Source organism: Ovis canadensis, chromosome 13, assembly GCF_042477335.2.
Source record: "Ovis canadensis isolate MfBH-ARS-UI-01 breed Bighorn chromosome 13, ARS-UI_OviCan_v2, whole genome shotgun sequence".
In the NCBI taxonomy this organism is placed as follows: domain Eukaryota; kingdom Metazoa; phylum Chordata; class Mammalia; order Artiodactyla; family Bovidae; genus Ovis; species Ovis canadensis.
This window is the reverse complement of record NC_091257.1, coordinates 87,072,491-87,091,544: the sequence shown is the minus strand read 5'-3', so window position 1 is coordinate 87,091,544 and position 19,054 is coordinate 87,072,491. Positions and strand designations below refer to the sequence as shown.

The window sequence follows — 19,054 nt, the reverse complement described above, 5'->3', positions numbered from 1 at the left end:
CCTGGGGATAAACCAAAGGCAATTCATGGTGACTGTTTCAGTGGGGCAGCAAGTCTTCGAGGTGAGCTGAGGCTTCTTGTGGGAAAGAAGCAATTTTCAAGAGGAGCTGGAAAGAACAGATTATTTAATGTGAACTTCCCTGTTTGGGGTTGGGTTCCCTAGAAACAGACCCAAGATGGGGGCCCATTTGAAGTTAAGTTAATTGAGAACACACTCTTAGGCTATGCTTTTGAAACCCTAGCATACCAAGAATCTTGGAAATGGCTTGCTTATTTTTTAAATTAATTTTTTATTGGAGTATAGTTGATCTACAGTGTTGTATTAGTTTTTGATGTACAGCAAAGTGAATCAGTTGTACACATATCCACTCTCTTTTAGGTGTTTTTTCCCATTTAGGCCATTGTATTGAGTAGGGTTCCCCGTGCTCTACAGTAGGTCCTTATTAGTTATCTATTTTATAAGTAGTAGTGTATAATGTCGGAGGAGGCAATGGCACCCCACTCCAGTACTCTTGCCTGGAAAATCCCACAGCGGAGGAGCCTGGTAGGCTGCAGTCCATGGGGTCACTAAGAGTCAGACACGACTGCGTGACTTCATTTTCACTTTTCACTTTCATGCATTGGAGAAGGCAGTGGCAACCCACTCCAGTACTCTTGCCTGGAAAATTCAATGGACAGAGGAGCCTGGTAGGCTGCAGTCCATGGGGTCGCTAAGAGTCGGACACGACTGAGCAACTTCACTTTGACTTTTCACTTTCATGCATTGGAGAAGGAAATGGCAACCAACTCCAGTATTCTTGCCTGGAGAATCCCAGGGACGGGGAAGCCTGGTGGGCTGCCGTCTATGGGGTCGCACAGAGTCGGACACGACTGAAGCGACTTAGCAGCAGCAGCAGTGTATAATGTCAATCCCAATCTCCCAGTTTGTCTCCCCCTACCATCTCTCTTGGTAACTGTAAGTTTGTTTTCTATGTTGGTGACTATTTCTGTTTTGTAAATAAGTTCATTTGTACCATTTCTTTTATATTCCACGTATAAGTGATATCATATGATATTTGTCTTTGTGTAACTTAGTGTGACAATCTCTAGCTGGGGATGGCTTCCTTAAACCCAAATTGCTAGGCTCCACCTCCAGGGTTTCTGAACTGGAAAGTTTTCAGCGGGTCTTGAGATGTGCTTGTCTCATAAGTTCCCAGGGGATGCTGATGTTGTTGGTCTGGGGACCACATTTTGAGAACCACTGCTCTAAGAAGAAGGGAGGTGAAGAAAACAGGTCTGGCAGGGGTAGAAGCAAAGCAAGGTGTGACCTTGGCTGATGTCCAGCTTCAGCCTGACTCTCTGTGCCAAATTTGGTTCCACCTTGAGGTGATGTGGGAAGGCCTTTTAACCCCCTGCTGCTGCTGCTAAGTCACTTCAGCGTGTCCGACTCTGTGTGACCCCATAGATGGCAGCCCACCAGACTCCCCTGTCCCTGGGATTCTCCAGGCAAGAACACTGGAGGGGGTTGCCACTGCCTTCTCCTTTAACCCCCTACATCCTCATGTTTGACAGCCACTGGCTGCTGTGCTGTGGTGGCAGTGGGTGGTCTGCTCAGTGGAGGGAAACTTGGAGAAGGTGGCAGGTGTGAGCCATTGACATCTAAGGAATGATCACCTCCTGGTAATGAGGGTCTGTGTGGTTCCCAGCATTGGCAGCATCCACTATATTGCTCAAGTTTGAAGGGTTGGAAACACAGTCAGATATTTAAAAAACAAAAACACTAAAAAGCTAGGACCATTCAAACATATCTGTGGGTCAGATTTGATTTGGCATATAAGTTGCCAGTTGGTCACTTCTGGGATAAAGGTTTTTTTCTAACAATTTTTTCCTAAGAGGGCATATGCTGGGGCTGGCGGATTTCTTTCAAACAGCTACCTATAATTAACTTGAAGTGGCCCCTTAAGAGCCCACAATGAGCTTGGATCTCCAGAACGTTTTCCTCAGCAAAATAGGATGCTTTTCTGACTGATATTGTATAAATCACAGGAAGACTGTCCGAAGTCTTCCAAACTGGAGGCACCATTATGCAAGTTGTCATACATGACTAACCCATTATTATAGCCCCAGAGAAGCTGAGGGACTCCCACCTCATTTCTGGGGGAGCCCATTTCACACCTGAATAGCTCTTATTTTAAAAAGTCAGCCTGATCCTTATTACAGACTTGCCTTTGCTAAAAGACATCCCACACTGCTTCTACTTAAACACCTCTCCCCACCAACAAAGTCCCTTCCTTGTCAAACCAGAAATAATTCTTCCTCCTCCATGGTGCTTACCTCTTTAGTTAATGTTATAAAGGAGAGATCAAGGGTGAATAAATATAATGTGGTTATATTATTTATTACAGCCCTTTTGGATTCCCACTTAGGGTAATAATGGCAAGTAAAACTCATTTTGTTTCTAAGGACTCAATTTGCTATTGTATGCCAAATGCCGTCATTTTGAAGTTAATGTAATACTGTAGATGATTTGTTGCTGCAAATAGAAACAGTTCTAGCACTGTCCAGTTGGTGGCCACTGATGCCAGAATGGTAGAGGTAACACCAAGCCAGGACTATGAAGTATACCAGCTGGATTGACCCGTTCACCCAGGGGCCCTGGGGTATGTTGAATGTGCCAGGGTTAGAGAGGTCCTATGTTTTGGGGATGAGGACAGCCTTGCACCCAGGGCTGTAGTTGGGACCAGGCATGTGTTGGGGTTTGCTTGTGCCATTCCTCCAAGCATGGAGCTGAGGGTCAGGGGAGGGCAGAGCTCCACCGCCCTGGAGACTTATGTCTCTTGGATGCTAAGCTGCTTCTTTATCATCTATCCTTAGTGTGGCCTCCCTTATCTAGCAGACTCACCTTCTCAGAAGAAAAATTGAGAACCAGGAATTTGAGCAGCACGGTTGCCCTGCAGCTCCTGAGGCCTTTTCACTAGTCCTCCCCTCTCTTCCTCCTCCTCCCCTTCTCCTGAGCTTCTGTTGCATTTGGGGCCACCAGTTGCACCCTTTCCATGGCTCTTCTCGCCTGGCCTTCTCCTGACTCTCTGCCCATGCCCTCTTAGTTAATATTATTTCTGACTGTGCTTAATCCCTGCCCTGTATCGAGATGCTCCAGTGTTTGCCCCTCTCTTCTCTCCTGGCAACATTGCCACCCTAAGGATGACCTCAGTATCTCTTTCTCTGGCCTTGATCTTGCTCTTAAATCCCAATCCAGCACTGATGACTTCCTGTTGAGATTCCTTCCTCTTGTCTCACGGGCGCACAGACTCAACAGGTGGCCCATTGAGTGCCCGATTTCCTAGTTTGCTGCCTCTCCTTTATTTCTAAGGTGGTACCCACTTCCAGGGTACCTAGGGGTAAACTGAAGACTTCTTGTTTTGTAAATACTGCTAGGGTTCTTGCCTGAAAGCAAAGCTCAGATCATGTCACTCCTCTGTTTCAAAATTCCCTGACGCCTTTTAAAAAATGTATTTTTTGAATTTAAAATATTATGGAAATGTGGAATTCCCACAACTTAAAAATAACCATCAAGGGGACTTCCCTTGTGGTCTGATGGTTAAGACTTTGCCTTCCAGTGCAGGGGTGCCAGTTCAGCCCCTGGTTGGGGAGCTGAGATCCCACATGCCTTGCAACCAAAAAACCAAAACATAAAGCAGAAGCAATATTGGAACAGATTTCAATAAAGACTTTAAAACTGGTCCACATTAAAAAAAAAAAAAAAACAAAAAAAACCTCTTAAAAAAGTAACCATCTTAAAGTGAGCCATTGAGTGGCACTTAATACATTCACAGTCTTATTAATCATCACTTCTATATAGTTCCAAAACCTTTCCATCACCCTAAAAGGAAATTTTGTACCCATTAAGCAGTTTTTTCCAACCATTTCCCCTTTCCCCAGCCCCTTGCAACTACCTTTCTGCATTTCGTCTCTATGTATTTACCCATTCTGAATAGTTCATATAAACGGAATCATCACATATATGGCATTTTCCATCTGACTTCTTTTCCTCAGCATCATGTTTTTGAGGTTCGTTCACATCGTAGCAAGTATCACTACTTTGTTCTTCTCTTATGGCTTAATAATATTCCACTGTACCACAATTTGTCTATTCATTCATCCTTTGATGAGCATTGGGCTGTTTTCCCCTTTTGGTTATCGTGAATGGTACTTCTGTGAACATGTGTACACATGTGTTTGAGTAGACACTGACTGTTGCCATGGAATTCAGTTTTAGAGCTTAACAAATACTTCTGTCAAGGTTCAGATAGTAAATATTTTAGTTTTGGGGAGTCATAGGAGGTTTCTGTCCCAACTACTCAACTCTGCCATTGTAGCACAAAAGTAGCCATGGAAACACAATGTAAACAAGTGGGTTTGACTGTGTTCCAATAAAACTTTATAAATAAAACTTTATAGAAAGAGATGATGGAGAAGACCCTGGCAGTCCAGTGGTTAGGACTCCACAGTTCCACTACAGGGGCATGGGCCTAATCCCTGGGTGAGAAGCTAAGATCCCAGGTGCCCTGCAGTGTGGCTTAAAAAACCCAAGAACCCCCCAAAACCAGAGATGATGGGCTAGATTTGGTGCACAGGTTATGGTTTCCTGACCGCTGCTGTAGAACAGAATGAAGCCCCTCACACTAGAATTCAAAGTCCACTCTGATTATGTCATCCTCCCCAACTTTACCACTCTTTTCTAAGTCCCACAGTTCAAACAGAACAGGGTAGACGTGATCACAGGAGTGGAGGGTGGAAGAGGAAGTCTCTCAGTCATGTTCCACTCTTTGCAACCCTGTGGACTTTACAGTCCATGGAATTCTCCAGGCCAGAATACTGGAGTGGGTAGCTGTTTCCTTCTCCAGGGGATCTTCCCCACCCAGGGATTGAATCCAGGTCTCCCTCATTGCAGGCGGATTCTTTACCAGCTGAGCCACGAGGGACGGTGGAAGATAGGGCAGAAATGATGTGGAAAAGAGGAAAGTGTGATGATGGGGGTATATAGGGGCCAGCGAGAACCCTCATGGGGGGCATCTCTGGTTTCAGCCCCCGAGGAGTTGAATGCCAGCTTGATAAATTCTTATGAATTGCGCTTGTCTGCCATCCTTCTTCAGACAAAGCGTGGGCTTCCAAACTAGCTTGGATGAATAAAGCAGTATGGTGATATTCCCACTCCTGTGTTGGAGAAACGCCTCTCATTGGAAGCCATTCGCAGACCTTCCGCACTGTTCTTGGGTTAATCTCATTTTAAAAGGTGGAAGGAAAGGAGTTCATTGTCTGGAACATCCCCTTTAAAAGAGCTGTAATTCACCGAGCTTGTGGGGAAGTGTTCCTATAGGTGACAGGAAGGCCTCCAGGGACCAATAAAGAAGCGTTTATGGGTGGAAACTGAGCTGAGTCCTTCCTGCATGAGCAGAAAGCTATCTGGGTGACACAGACTGAGGGGTGTGTGAGTGTCTTCGTCCTTGTGCCTTGTACGGGCACCTGCCACGTGAACGGTGTACGAAATTCTGGAAGGAGAGACTCTGGAAGAACACAGTGTCAGGATGGGAAATGTGTTTTCCAGAGATGTTTTGTCTGAGAGAATATTCTGGCTAGTCATGTTTTAAGGCTCTCGCTTTGGCAGATAAAAGGATAATGTAGACACCTGACAGGGTGGACTGGGAGTCATAGGATGGCTTTTCTGCTGGCTGGGACTTGGAGATGCTTTACGTCTCTGAACCCCTCTGTGAGTGAGAGGTCCCCAACCTGAGCCCTCTGCTGCCTGCAGAATCATGAGTCTGCTGGTCCCCACCAGCGTGCATCTATCAGCCAACACAACTATTTCCCACCTTTGGACCTTCTTGGTCCTCTTTGTACCGAATAGGGTACGTTGTTCTGAACTTGTGTGAGTGTCCACTCACATGGGCCTCAGGGTGGTGGACATCATCCTGGTTTATTTTGCAAAAGTAACTTCTCTCTTTTTTTTTTTTTTGGCATAGCTCTGGAAAAGGCCATTTTTATATCATCAGATCTCTGGATTAAGTCTCTAAAGGCTGACTGTCTTCTGGGAGATATTTTCTTCCCCCACTGGGTTGTATATGATGGTTGTATGTGTATTGCAAAATCCATTTCTTTCTTTCCTTGTGAGCCACAGTCATCAGATGTAGTCTTGTTGTTTCCTAGACTCTCTCTCTCTCTCTTTTTTTAAACATTGGAGTATAGTTGATTTGCAATGTTGGGTTAGTTTTAGGTGTACAGGAAAGTGAGTCAGTTATATGTATACAAATCCCCACTTACTTTTTAGATTCTTTTCGCACATAGGCCATTGTAGAGTGTTGAGTAGAGTTCCCTGTACTCTACAGCAGGCCCTTATTAGTCACTTGTTTTATAAATAGTAGTGTGTACATGTCAGTCCCAATCTCCTAGTGTATCCCTTCCACCTGGTAGCCATAAGTTTGTTTTCTTGTTGTTGTTGTGGGCCTGTGTGTAGTTCTGGCCAGTGGAATGTGGGTACTGCAGTGTATGTATATCCCTCTCAGGTGTGGCTCATAAATCTGTATTGTTCTCTTCCTTTGCCTGCAGAAGACTGAGGCCACAGGATTTGGTGGGACTGTGGGAGCCTGGGTCTGTGAATCTTCGTTACACAGTTGCACGCGTGCAGAGAAGATGTTCTAGTTATAAGCCACCAAAATGCTGAGATTGTTGGATGTAGCAGCTCACCCGTGCTGACTGGTGCCCCTTGCGCTTGGGACTGGAGATGCAGAGGGAAGGAGGTGGCTTCTCTTTTTGGAGGTGCCCCTAGTCTAGGTCAAGGCTGTTTTGGAGATGGCTTGGAGGAAGTTTTGGCCCTGGGTGGAAGACTCATCTTCATCAGCGAGGACAGGTCTTGACAGTGTAAGAGGGGAAGACAACTGTGAAGACAGCAGGGAGCCGGGGTGACACTTGCTGGCTTCCAGGACCTTGACTGAGTCTAGAAATAACTTCTGTTTTCTTAACTGAGCCCTGGGATTTTCCTGCCTACTGGCTTCTGATACATCCCATTAACCTTTTCCTGGGAGACAGTGGAAAAAGCTGTGCTGAGAACCATATGATGAGCAGGTGGTGGGTAATTGAACTGTTACCAGAGGCAGTCTGAGACTGTGAGCTTCCTGTTCTGTGCCAGTCAGCTCCTGTCCACTCTTGACTTCTTGAAGACTTACTTGAACTTCATGTTTGTGGGGAGTAGGGCATGGACACCCGTAGACAGTTCAGAGCTTGAAGCCACAGCTCCCAGTCTGACTTGTGGTGGGATTTGATCAAGTGACATTTGTCTTGCATGTGCTAGATATTGGCATTTTGTTGTTTTTCAATTTGAAATCATCTAGTGGAGGGCTTGCGGCCCTCATTCCAGGCTTCACAGGTGCTGATATTTCTAATGTTTGCAACGAAGCTGCCCTGATCTCCGCCCGCCACCTAAACCCCTCTGTCGGGGAGAAGCACTTGAGCAGGCCATCAAGAAGGTCATTGGAGGCCTTGAGAAGAAGACACAGGTCCTCCAGCCCAGCGAGAAGATGATGGTGGCCTACCACGAGGCTGGCCATGCGGTGGTGGGCTGGTTCCTGGAACACGCAGACGCCCTGCTAAAGGTGTCCATCGTCCCCCGGGGCAAGGGGCTCGGCTATGCCCAGTGCCTGCCCAGGGAGCAGTACCTGTACACAGGGGAGCGGCTCTTTGACCACGTGTGCACCATGCTGGGCGGCTGCGTGGCTGAGCAGCTGTTCTTTGGGCGGGTCACCATGGGGGCCCAGGACGACCTGAGGAAGGTCACCCAGAGCACCTATGCCGAGATCGTGCAGTTCGGGATGAACGAGAAGCTGGGCCAGGTGTCCTTCGATCTCCCACGGCCAGGCGAGGTGCTGGTGGAGAAGCCGTTCAGCGAGGCCACGGCCCAGCTCATAGACGAGAAGGTGCGGCGGCTCATCGGCTTCGCGCATGCGCGCACCCTGGACCTGCTCACACGCTGCCGCGAGCAGGTGGACAAGGTGGGCAGGCAGCTGCTGGAGAGGAAGGTGCTGGAGTGGGCCGACATGGTGGAGCTGATCGGGCCACGGCCGTTCGCCAAGAAGATCACCTACGAGGAGCTCGTGGAAGGCACAGGCGGCCTGGAGGAGGACACGGCCCTTCACGAGGGTCTGCAGGGCTGGCGTGGGGGACCCGCTGCAGAAGAGCCCAGCCTAGCGCCTCCACCTGGAGAGCAGCCTCCGGGACCCCCAGGAAGCAAATTAAAGCACATGTAACCGGAAGCAATGGCACCCCACTCCAGTACTCTTGCCTGGAAAACCCCACGGATGGAGGAGCCTGGTGGGCTGCAGTCCATGGGATCACTAAGAGTCGGACCCGACTGAGCGACTTCACTTTCACTTTTCACTTTCACGCATTGGAGAAGGAAGTGGCAACCCACTCCAGTGTTCTTGCCTGGAGAATCCCAGGAACGGGGGAGCCTGGTGGACTGCCGTCTATGGGGTCGTATAGAGTCAGACACGACTGAAGCGACTTGGCAGCAGCAGTGAAGGTTTTAAGGGATAATTATATAGGAGGAAGGTATGTTTAGTCAGGACAGGATGACTCTTGGGGCAAACAACCTCAGCATGTTGTCTTGATACAGTAAAAATCTGCTGTTTTCACCCCATCCCATGTTGGTCAACAGAGGAGCTCTGTTCTTCACAGTCACTCAGGACTTAAGGACTTTTTTTCTGTCTTAGGGTTCTTCCATCTTCTAGGCCCATGGAGTCCTTTCCATTCCACTGATGGATGGGAAAAGAGAAGGGTATAGGCTGTAGGATGCTGTGGGAGGTTTCTATGGGCCAGGCCTAAGGTTTGCTATCATTGTATCTATCTACAGTTCACTGGGAAGAATTCTGTTTCATGGCTGCACCTGAGCCTGACTGCAGGGGATCCTGAGAAATGGGGTCTCACTGTGAACCCAGAAAGAGGAGGAGATGGGGTAGGATGAACAAGTCGCAGTCTCTGCCGTAGCTGGGAAGGCATTCTTTTTTTGGGGGGGGGGAAGGCATTCTTATCAAAAGTTGTCTGGACTTCTTGAAAAACTGTTGTTCACAGGTAAATACAAGGAAAGCCACATCATGAAACAGAACCCTCCTGCTCTCAGCAGGTTTATTTCCTGAAAAATCAAGTGGGGCTGTGCGTCAGGGAGTCTTTATTCCCTGAGACCTCTGGACAGTTGGCTGTCCAGGACCTGACTTGGCTGATGGTGGAGCACGATACCTGGGGTCCTGCATAGCGTGCCCTTGGGTGGAAGAGCCGTGTGTCAGTGGCCTCTGGCCGCGTGATGACTGCTTCCTTCTTTCTCTGGGGCCTTCCATAGGCCTTCAGGAGGCCCTCGGTCCCCCGGCTGTCATTATGGCACTGAGGGATTTCCACCAAAAGGGAGAGACAGCTCATGACGCAGAGTGATCTGTCCTGAGACTGGCACAGTCTCTGTCATCGGACGTTGGCTCCTCGGCTGGCTGGAGGGGGGACAAGGATGTACCCAAAATGAAGGGTAATTAGAGACCTTTACCGGAAAATGGGTTGACTGACCCCACTGGCAACGCTGAGCCCATCACTGTGTGGTCTTTTTCATTCATTTCACATATTGGGTTTGCCAAAACGTTTGTTCTGGTTTTTCTGTAATATCGTATGGCTAAACCTGAACCAACTTTTTGGCCAGCCCAATAGAATCACTGATATTGCTCCATCTTCTGCAGCCTCACACTGAGAATCTCCGTTCTGCTGAGACTCTGGAAACTTCCTAATTCACCTTTGCTCTGGCTCCAGAGGAATTATTTGTAAACCTAAATAGAACTAACAGTTTCCTGCAAAGCAATTTTCTGAATGTGGAAGGAGGTGACTGAAAAATAAGGTGATATGCTCACAGCTTCTAGCTTTAAAACTCACTGAAACCAGATTACTATACATTTGAAGTTTGCCATGCTGACCTCTCTCTCATTCCTAAAGAAAGACACTCAGGAAGAAATTAATACAAAAGGACTATAGAGTCCAGAATTCTTTTTTTTTTCCCTAATGACCTTATTAAAGAAATTACACCCTCGATAACAATATAGTAGAAAACTCCCCATGGAGTTGCTTAGAATGAAAATCTGATTCCTTGGAAAGAAAATGGTAATTGTTAGCAGTGTTCAGGTTTGAACTAATCTAAGATTCCATGGCCCACATTCATATATAAACATGAATTCTTTCATCTACATACATTTGTTATTCATTCTTGATTATCTGTCCCAGCATAACGTTAAAATGATTGCATGCCAGAAAAGAATGTGTGTGGGTTTTCAGTGAGAGCTAATAGCAAGGAACATTTAGCAGTTTGAGATCCACCCAGCAAAGTGCAGTGCAGAATTGAAGCTGTTACTCAGACTACTACTTCTCATTATTATTAATTAATGGTAATAATAGAAGCTATTGTTTATTGAAGGCGTACTCTTTTCCAGGTTTAGGATGTGTTATCTCCAACCCTGACAACAGCCTGAAACCAGGGTTCAGATGTGTTAAGGGGCTTGCACGAGGTCAACAGCTAGGAAGAGACAGGAGACTGAAATCAAGGGCTCTTGGCTCCGAAGGCTTTTCTTTGTTTTTGCGTTAAAATATCAGCTTTCGTCACATATAATAAATGCACACTTTTGAAACGTACAGATTGAATTTTGACAAGTGTGAGCATGAAACCACTGCTGGGATCCGGGTGTAGGGCATTTCATCACCTAGAAATGGCCCTTATCCCCCCACCCCCGCTTTGTAGTCTCGCCTCTCACTCTCAGCCCCAGGCTGCCAGTGCCCTAATTTTGGTCACCGTAGATTAGATTCGTATTTCTAGAACTTCATAGCAGTGGAATCTTGCAGTGTCTGCTCTGCTATGTGCATCTCCTTTTGTTCTGCAAATTGTGTTTAAGCATCACCCATGTCGCTCTGTGTATCAGTTGTTGGTTCATCCGAGGCTCCACTGTCAAGCTTTAAATTGAGCTCCTGTTCTGCAGATATTGGACAAAGAGTTGTTCTTCCTGAGTGGTGGCAGCTCCTTTATGGTGAGGGACAGGACAGAGAGGTGGAGATCAGATTTGCAGATGGATTTTGTGGGATCTAAAAAGACTGGGGTGAAGGGATACCTCAGAGTTCTGCTGGCTCATCTGTAAAATGGTGCTGATGCTAAACTTTTTAATGGATTTATTGTGAGGACTAGAATGAAGATATGTAGCATCCTGGACAGTGCGGGGCATGGTAGTAAATGCTCAGTTCAGTTCAGTTCAGTCGCTCAGTCGTGTCCGACTCTTTGCAACCCCATGAATCGCAGCACACCAGGCCTCCCTGTCCATCACCAACTCCCGGAGTTTACTCAGATTCACGTCCATCGAGTCAGTGATGCCATCCAGCCATCTCATCCTCGGTCATCCCCTTCTCCTCCTGCCCCCAATCCCTCCCAGCATCAGAGTCTTTTCCAATGAGTCAACTGTTCGCATGAGATGGCCAAAGTACTGGAGTTTCAGCTTTACATCAGTCCTTCCAAATGCTCAGTAGATATTAGCAATTATTGTGTTCCAGCCTGAAGGCATGACCTCAGGATGGTGGACCCCACTTCACAGCAGCAGAGCTGCCCAAAGCCCTGAGTGGAGTGCTACACAGGACACACCCTCAACAGACGGCATCCTGCAGCCCTGCTGGGCTCATAGTCTAAGGAGATTTTGAAGCGTTGAGTGTGACTAGTGAAATTCTTAGAGATGAAAGCCTTTGAGATGCTTAGATGGAGACAGAGTAGATTTGATGGTCAAGACCTCTGGGCTCTGTCATGAGGAGTGGGTGGTGGGCAGGTTTCATCTTCCTGGGAGTGTCAGGGACCAGGATTCAGGTAGAGAGAAGGAAACACTTTGAGAACTAGCTGAACCATGTATGCCGCAGTGGCGTGGGCTGTCTCTGGAGGAGAAAGACTGGGAATGTTCATTTTGATCCCAGAATTCCACACACGTATATTGAGCCCTTAGAATGAGTTGCATGCTGTGTAGGATACTTTCACTGGTTTCTCTCTCTTTGTCCCCATCCCCCTTTTCTCTCCAGCTATTTAGCTACTAAACTATCTAGTATCTATTGATAGATATGTTGATCTTATAATTATTAATAAAAATGTTTTGAAGTATAATTTATATACTATTAAGCACATGGTTCAATAAGTTTTGACAAATGCATACACTCCTGTGAAACCTGTAGGCTTATCAAGATACAGACCATTTCCATCACCCCAGAAAGTTCCCTTGTGCCCTTTTGCAGTCAGTCCCCCTCCTCCCAGGAAACAAGCTGATTTCTCTCTGATACTTTATGTCTGTTGATCATAGGAACAGAATCACAGAATGTGCACTGCTTTTGTGTCTAGCTTTTGAGAGCATGGAAGCCCTTGCTAAGTGCTAAATGCATGCCAGGCACTGTGCTGGTGACATTTGTATTGATTATTTCATTGAATCTTCACAGTAGCCTCGCAAAGTACATGTTTTTGCCCCGGAACTGCTGAGGTTCAAAGAAATTAAATAACTTGACCATGGTCATGTAGATGAAAAGTGACAGCTTGAATTCAAATTTGGGTCTGTTGCCTGCAGAAGCTTTACCGTTTCTGCAATAATGCAACCCAGGTTTTTTTTTTTTTTTTTCCAGTCTTGGTGTATTGCATTTTACGTTCTATCATGCTTTATTGCAAACTACAGCATCTTCTCAAAAGATAAAAAGAACTTCTGATCACAGTTGGCTAATCAGAGCACAGCAAGTGTGAAGCACAATTTCCCTTGGTTGCTCCTAATTTACATCTCATTGCTGACCATATATTTTTGTTTTGCATGAAGTATTTATTACTTAATGATAGATTGTTCACATTGCAATACCACTTCAGAGCACAGGCCCAGATCTGTGGAGCGTGACCATGTTCAAATTTGGAATCTTGTTCACTGTCACTGTGTTGGGGCAGATTTTTTCTTCCTTGTCTCCCATCCCCTTCTCCCATCCTCTCTTTTTCTTCCTCTTTTCCCCTCCATCCCTCTTTTGCTCTTGTTTTCTTTCCCCTGACTTCTCTCTAACCCCTTTTCTCTCTTTCTCTCTTATGTTGCTTCTCTTGCCCTTGTTCTCACTCTCGCACTTTTTCTCTCCTCCTTGTTCTCTTTTTCTCTCATACTCTATTTCCTAAGAAAAAGCAGCTATCAGAAATCCAAGCTATTGACAGACATATAGTGCTCCTATGGAAAGGCCTCCAGAGCCCTGAGGGCCTTCACCTGCTTTCCAGCTGTGTGCATAAGGTTGGGTGGGGCGCTGACGTCTCTGCACACCACTGTTTCTTTGCAAAATGTGGATATTAATACCTTTCTTTTCAGTTGCTTTATTCATTTGTGCAATAGAGATTTACTGAGAGTGTTCTATGTACTGGATGCTAGGACATGGTCTCTGATATTTATTTTAATTCTGGAAAGGAGACAAAAAATAAACAGGCAAAGGTGAGAGTCCTATATAATAAAGTGAAAGTGAAAGTGTTAGTCGCTCAGTCGTGTCCGACTCTTTGCAATCCTGTGGACCCACCAGGCTCCTCTGTCCGTGAGATTCTTCAGGCAAGAATACTAGAGTATGTTGCCATTCTGTTCTCCAAGTGATCTTCCCAACCCAAGGATCAAAGCCGGGTCTCCCACATTGCAGACAGATTCTTTATCATCTGAGCCGCCAGGGAAGCCCTGTATAATAAGTCCACTACATATAAACGAGTTCTGTTTGCAGAGTGTGTTTATAAGTCCAACACAGTTAGCCTAGGTATCCAACTAACGCAATCAGTTAAACTGTACTGTACTAGTGAACTAGTATACCAGTGAAAAATGAAAGTGTTAATTGCTCAGTTGTGCCTGATGCTTTGCAACCCCATGGATTGTAGCCCGCCAGGCTCCTCTGTCCATGGAATTCTCCAGGCAAGAATACTGGGGTGAGTAGCCATACCCTTCTTCAGGGGATCTTCCTGACCTAAGGATCAGACCTGGGTCTCTTGCATTGCAAGCGGATTCTTTACTGTCTGAACCACCAGGGAAGCCCAGTACTCTACTATCATAGGTTTATAATACTTTTCACACAAATAATAAATTTTAAAGAAGCATTAAAAAATTCACAAAGCATTAAAACATTGAAAAAAGCAAACACAAGAAAACCAAAGGAAACATTTTAAATCTTATAGAATACAGTATCTTGAAAAGTACAGTCGTACAGTACAACAGCTGGCATCCAGGGGCTGGCATGGAGCGAACAGTCCAGGAGAGTCGCTGACTGGAAGAGGGAGAGGAGGTGGGAGATGGTAGAGCTGAAGGGTCATCAGCAATAGGAGATGAAGGGCCAGCTGCAGTTTCATGTGAACTGACTTATGTGATTGGACGTGTGAATGCCTGTTTGTATCTTTGAAAGTTCACAACTTGAAGGTTCATACGTAGGGGACTTAGTGTAACTAGCGCCTAATACTCTGAAGGTCTCATCCTCATGTGGCTCAATCATGATGCCTATTTCCTGACTTAAAGCTTCATGGTCCGGAACTTAGGCTATCCCTTACAATTTTTTTAACTTTTAATTTTGAAGCAGTTTGAGATACATAAGAAGATGCAAAGATAGTTTAGAAGATACCCTGTATCTTTTCTCTGTCTTCCCCTAAAGATAATATGTTATGTTACCTTAATATATTGTCAAATCCAGGAAAGACCTTGTTCAGCCTTTGTCAGTGTTAACATGCATTCTTCTCCTCCCATTCTTTTTTCTCCTTCTCCTCCCTGTTGCCCTTCTTCAATGCCTCTTCCTCTTCTTCCCCTTCTATTCATTCTTTTCCGTGTATAGTTCTGTGAAATTTGATCGCATGTGTATATCCTAGTCACCATCCCCACAATCAGGAAGCAGAATTGTTCCAAAACCACAAAACACTTCCCCTGAGTTACTCCTCACTAAGTGACCCTCTTTCCCTACCTCTCACCTGTGGCAATTACTTCTGTGTTCTTCATCTATACTTTTGTCATCTCAAGAATGTTATATAAAAGGAATCAGATAGTATATAACCTTTTTCCCCCCCTCAGTGTGATGCCCTGGGGATCCATCAAAGTTGTTGTGTGTGTCAATAGTTCGTTTTGTCATCATTTTTAAGATAAAAGGAATCAGGCACAGGACACTTGAGAAAGAAATTCCTTTGTGAAAAGTCTTTGCTTTCAAGGCTTACCTTTACTAGTTCTTTGCCCCCCTCAGAGACCTGAACAGTTAATTTGTTTCAGTCTGATTGGCAGATTGGCAAGTTGGTAGATGACTGATTTTATTATTTGATTTATAAGTGTTTTCCTCACTCTTACAGTAGTTAGTTTTTCCATGGGCCCTAAGTTTTGCATGGATCTTTATGTGTTTGAGACACTCCTTTCAGCTATGAAATATTCATTGTATTGTTGAGGTTAATGCTAGGTGCTGTAATGAATAAACCCCTGCAAAGTTTAGTAGCTTCACACAATAAAATTTTATATCTCATTCCAGCAACAGTCCATGTATATATGCTCTGTCTTTAAAATCCTTTTCTCTATGAAATGATTTGGAGACGCAGGTCACTTCTGCTATGAACCTCTGCTATCTTTTAAGACCTTGAGGTCCGCTGCAGGCAGCCATCAGATAGAGGGAGAGCATGGAGAGCCACCAGGCTGCAGGTTAGCATGGGTCATACTTGGAAGCGGTGCCCTCATTTCTTCCATTCCTGTGTCATTGGCTAGAATGCAGTTTGATGGCTGGAGTCAACTGCAAGGTAGTGAATAGGAGTAGATGGGAGGATGGGAAGATGATGTTCCTGATGGCAACCACATCTTTAAGGCAGCACTACACTCTGGAAGAGGGGAAGCACAATTATTGATGGATGGCTGATTATCTCTGCCCCCATCTCCTGTCAAAGACCCCGTTTCAGATGAATAATCTCAACAGCAACCTAACGGGAGGGGATCTAAGAGTTTAAGTTCTAGACTTGACTCTTCTTGAGCAACCAAGGCAAATCATATTCACTCTCTGAATCTCAGCCTTCTATTATCTACGAACAGTGGGTTAAGTTAAATAATTCTGAAGCTTCCTGTCTTACATGTAATAGTTTTGTGTTGTGACCCTTTATTCTCAGACGTATTTGAAAAATCTCTGCGATCTTGGCTGAAGGGGAGGTTCAGTCAACCTGGGTTGGTCTGTTCCGCCAACCCTGTGTTTACCACCATGGACTCATCTTTAACCCAGAGTCCCAGGGAAACAGAAGAAACCCTGGGACCACACAGCACAGCTACTATTGCAGTTGGGAGGATTCTGACATTTTAATCATGAGAGCGGTAAATTCAGCTCCTGATAAATTTTTTACTCTGAGGATTAAGAAGCTGGTCTCACTGTGCTTGCCTAGATCACTGCTTGAGAGATAACAGACAATTCTGGCCATGCCAGGAAGGAAAGAAGGAGAAAACTGATCTTTAGTTCTGACCACCTATCCTTTGTGCTTCTACCACCGTTTTTAGAGGGAGCCAGAGACTACCACTGGTGAGAGCAGTGAACAGCTCACGTTTCCAGCCCATGATCACCCATAGCTCGGCTCCTCAGAGTGACAAGTGAGACTTCATATTAGTGTAATTGTGCTGATCAATGCTGTGTTTACATCTGGATGAAAGAGGGGGAAGAACTAAAGCCAAAATGCCTTCTGGACAATTCCCCTCTTCCTTAATGGACAGGATCTGGAGGAGGCGTGGCTACACTGTTTCCAAGTCAGGTTTCCTCTGGGGCCATACATTTCTTTCTTTCATGTCTCTGAAGTTGCTTTTTTGCATGCCTGGGGAACAGAGCAGGATGGCATTTGGTTCTCTTGTCGTCTGGGTTTTCAGGGGTGGATGAAGCTTGGATGCTCATTAAGATTACTGTGCCTCATCATTTTTAATGTGAGGCCCAAGGTAATATTTAATGAGGCTGAAAAGTATATTAATAAAATTGCTTGTAGTAATTAGCAGGAAATTATAATAGTAGGGTGATGGGGAGATTTTAGAAATCAGTTAGGAGTGATCAAGACCAATCTCGAATGTCACTGCTTATTATTTTTTGCTCTCAATCATCATGAGCTACACCTTTGCATGTTTACCTTTGAAAAGAAAGTCTTTGATGGGACTCATGCATATTGCCATTATTTCATGTTGTTTTGTTCCTTGCTGAGTAACATAGGGCTAGAGGAGTCTTTAGAATTACTTGTAAACCGCCTTATTGCCCCCTAGAGGCAAATGGGAGCGCTATTATTTCTGCCTTTATGGCCTCTTACCTGAAAGGAGAGGCTGTCAGAGACCAGAGTCCCCAAAGGCTTCTGTGAAGGTGAGATGAGACCAAGAGTCATTTGTGGGCCTTATCAACCCAGAAAGTGTAGGGAAAGGCAAAAAACCCCAAAAGCTCACAGATTTGGGAGGTAGATTATGATCGAGGGTCCTAAAAGCTCTGCGGCGTCTTCAGGTTTGACTGTTGATTAACCCAGTCTCTGTTCTGTTTTACAAGTAGATTTGGAGGTAAACCTTCTGAAATGAACAAGATTCCAAGAAGGCAGGACTTCTCATGATTATCCTGGCTGAGGCTTGAGCTGGGGTGTGTTGGGGGGTTTCTTTGTTGATGCTATTGTTGTTATCAACTCTGGCCTTTTATTTTTTTCCCACTCATCCTTGAAGAATCTGGAGAAAAACCTAAAGGAGGGCAGAAGCTTCCAATATCTGAGACAATAATTATTTTTTAATTTATAAAATAAGTACCTAAAGTACTGAGATCAGTGTATTCATTTCCTCTGTCCCTTTCTCCCTCTCTTTCTGCAACATATTTTTTTGTTGAGAACCTACTGTGTGTCAGGCATACTGGATGCTGGTTCGTGGGAATATGACAGCAGACACAGCTCCTGTCTTTCAGATGTTCATCCAGCAGTGGTCATTGAATAGTCCGCTAATGCCACAAGGGCCTGAAGCTGTGAAGGTGTTGGGCAGATCATCGTTGCAGGGGGAGTGGGGAGGCTTGAACTGTGTGGAATACAGAGTGCTCTTTCTAGGCAAGAAAGGTGAAGGCTGGCATTCCAGGCAGGAGAGAGAGCACAAACAGAGGCAGGGACAGAGATGCGTGAAAGAGTGCAAGATCCAAGGAGCTCTGCGTACCTGAGTCAAGTTTGATCTCTGTGTGCCTGTCGTGAATTTTGGGTGATGGAGCCTGGGAGTTTGGATGTGATGCCAAGGGGGTTACTCTAGTCTGATCAGTGATGGGGATGTGGCTGAAGAGTTTAAGCTTGACCAGATGTTTGTTTAGAGAGACCATGCTGTCAGCTGATGCTTTGAGTGGGTTGGAGGGGAAAGCCCAGGACCAAGGCACCAAGGAGGAGGCTGTAGCAGTCGTCAGAGTGAGAGCCAGGCTGCGTGGCCCTGAGGGTAGAATGCAGGTGGTGGGGATGGGTGGGTGCTGGGTTTGAATGAAAAAGAAGACAGAAAGATCGCTTCCAAGTCCGAAGAAAATAGACAGAAATGAAATCATATACTGTGTAGTCTTCTGTGACTGGTTCCTTTCACTTAGCATGTTTTCACAGTTCATTTACACTGTAGCTTGGATCATTTCTTTTTATGGCTGAATAGTGTTCCATTGTATGGATAAATTACATTTTCTTTATCTGTTCTTCCACTGATGGACAAATTTCCGTTGTTTCCACCTTTTGGCTACTGTGAATAGTGCTTCCACGATCATTTCAAGTACAAGGTTTTGTTTGAACATCTGTCTTCATTTCTTTGCGGTATATACCTAGGAGTGGAATTGGTGGGTCATATGGTAATTCTAGGGCTTCCCTGGTGGATCAGACAGTGAAGAATCTGCCTACCTCACGGGAGACCTGGATTCAATCCCTGGGTTGGAAAAATCCCCTGGAGGAGGGCATGGCAACCCATTCCAGTATTCTTGCTTGGAGAATCTCCATGGACAGAGGAACCTGGTGGGCTACAGTCCATGGGGTTGCAGAGAGTCGG

At 45.5% G+C, this 19,054-nt stretch overlaps 1 protein-coding gene across 8 annotated transcripts in view; it reads left to right on the top strand.

Annotated features, from left to right (window-relative positions):
- The window catches only part of PTPRT (protein tyrosine phosphatase receptor type T), a 1,160,687-nt gene that overhangs the window by 123,567 nt on the left and 1,018,066 nt on the right, over positions 1 to 19,054 (top strand). The gene's annotated exons all lie outside the window — the stretch shown is intronic.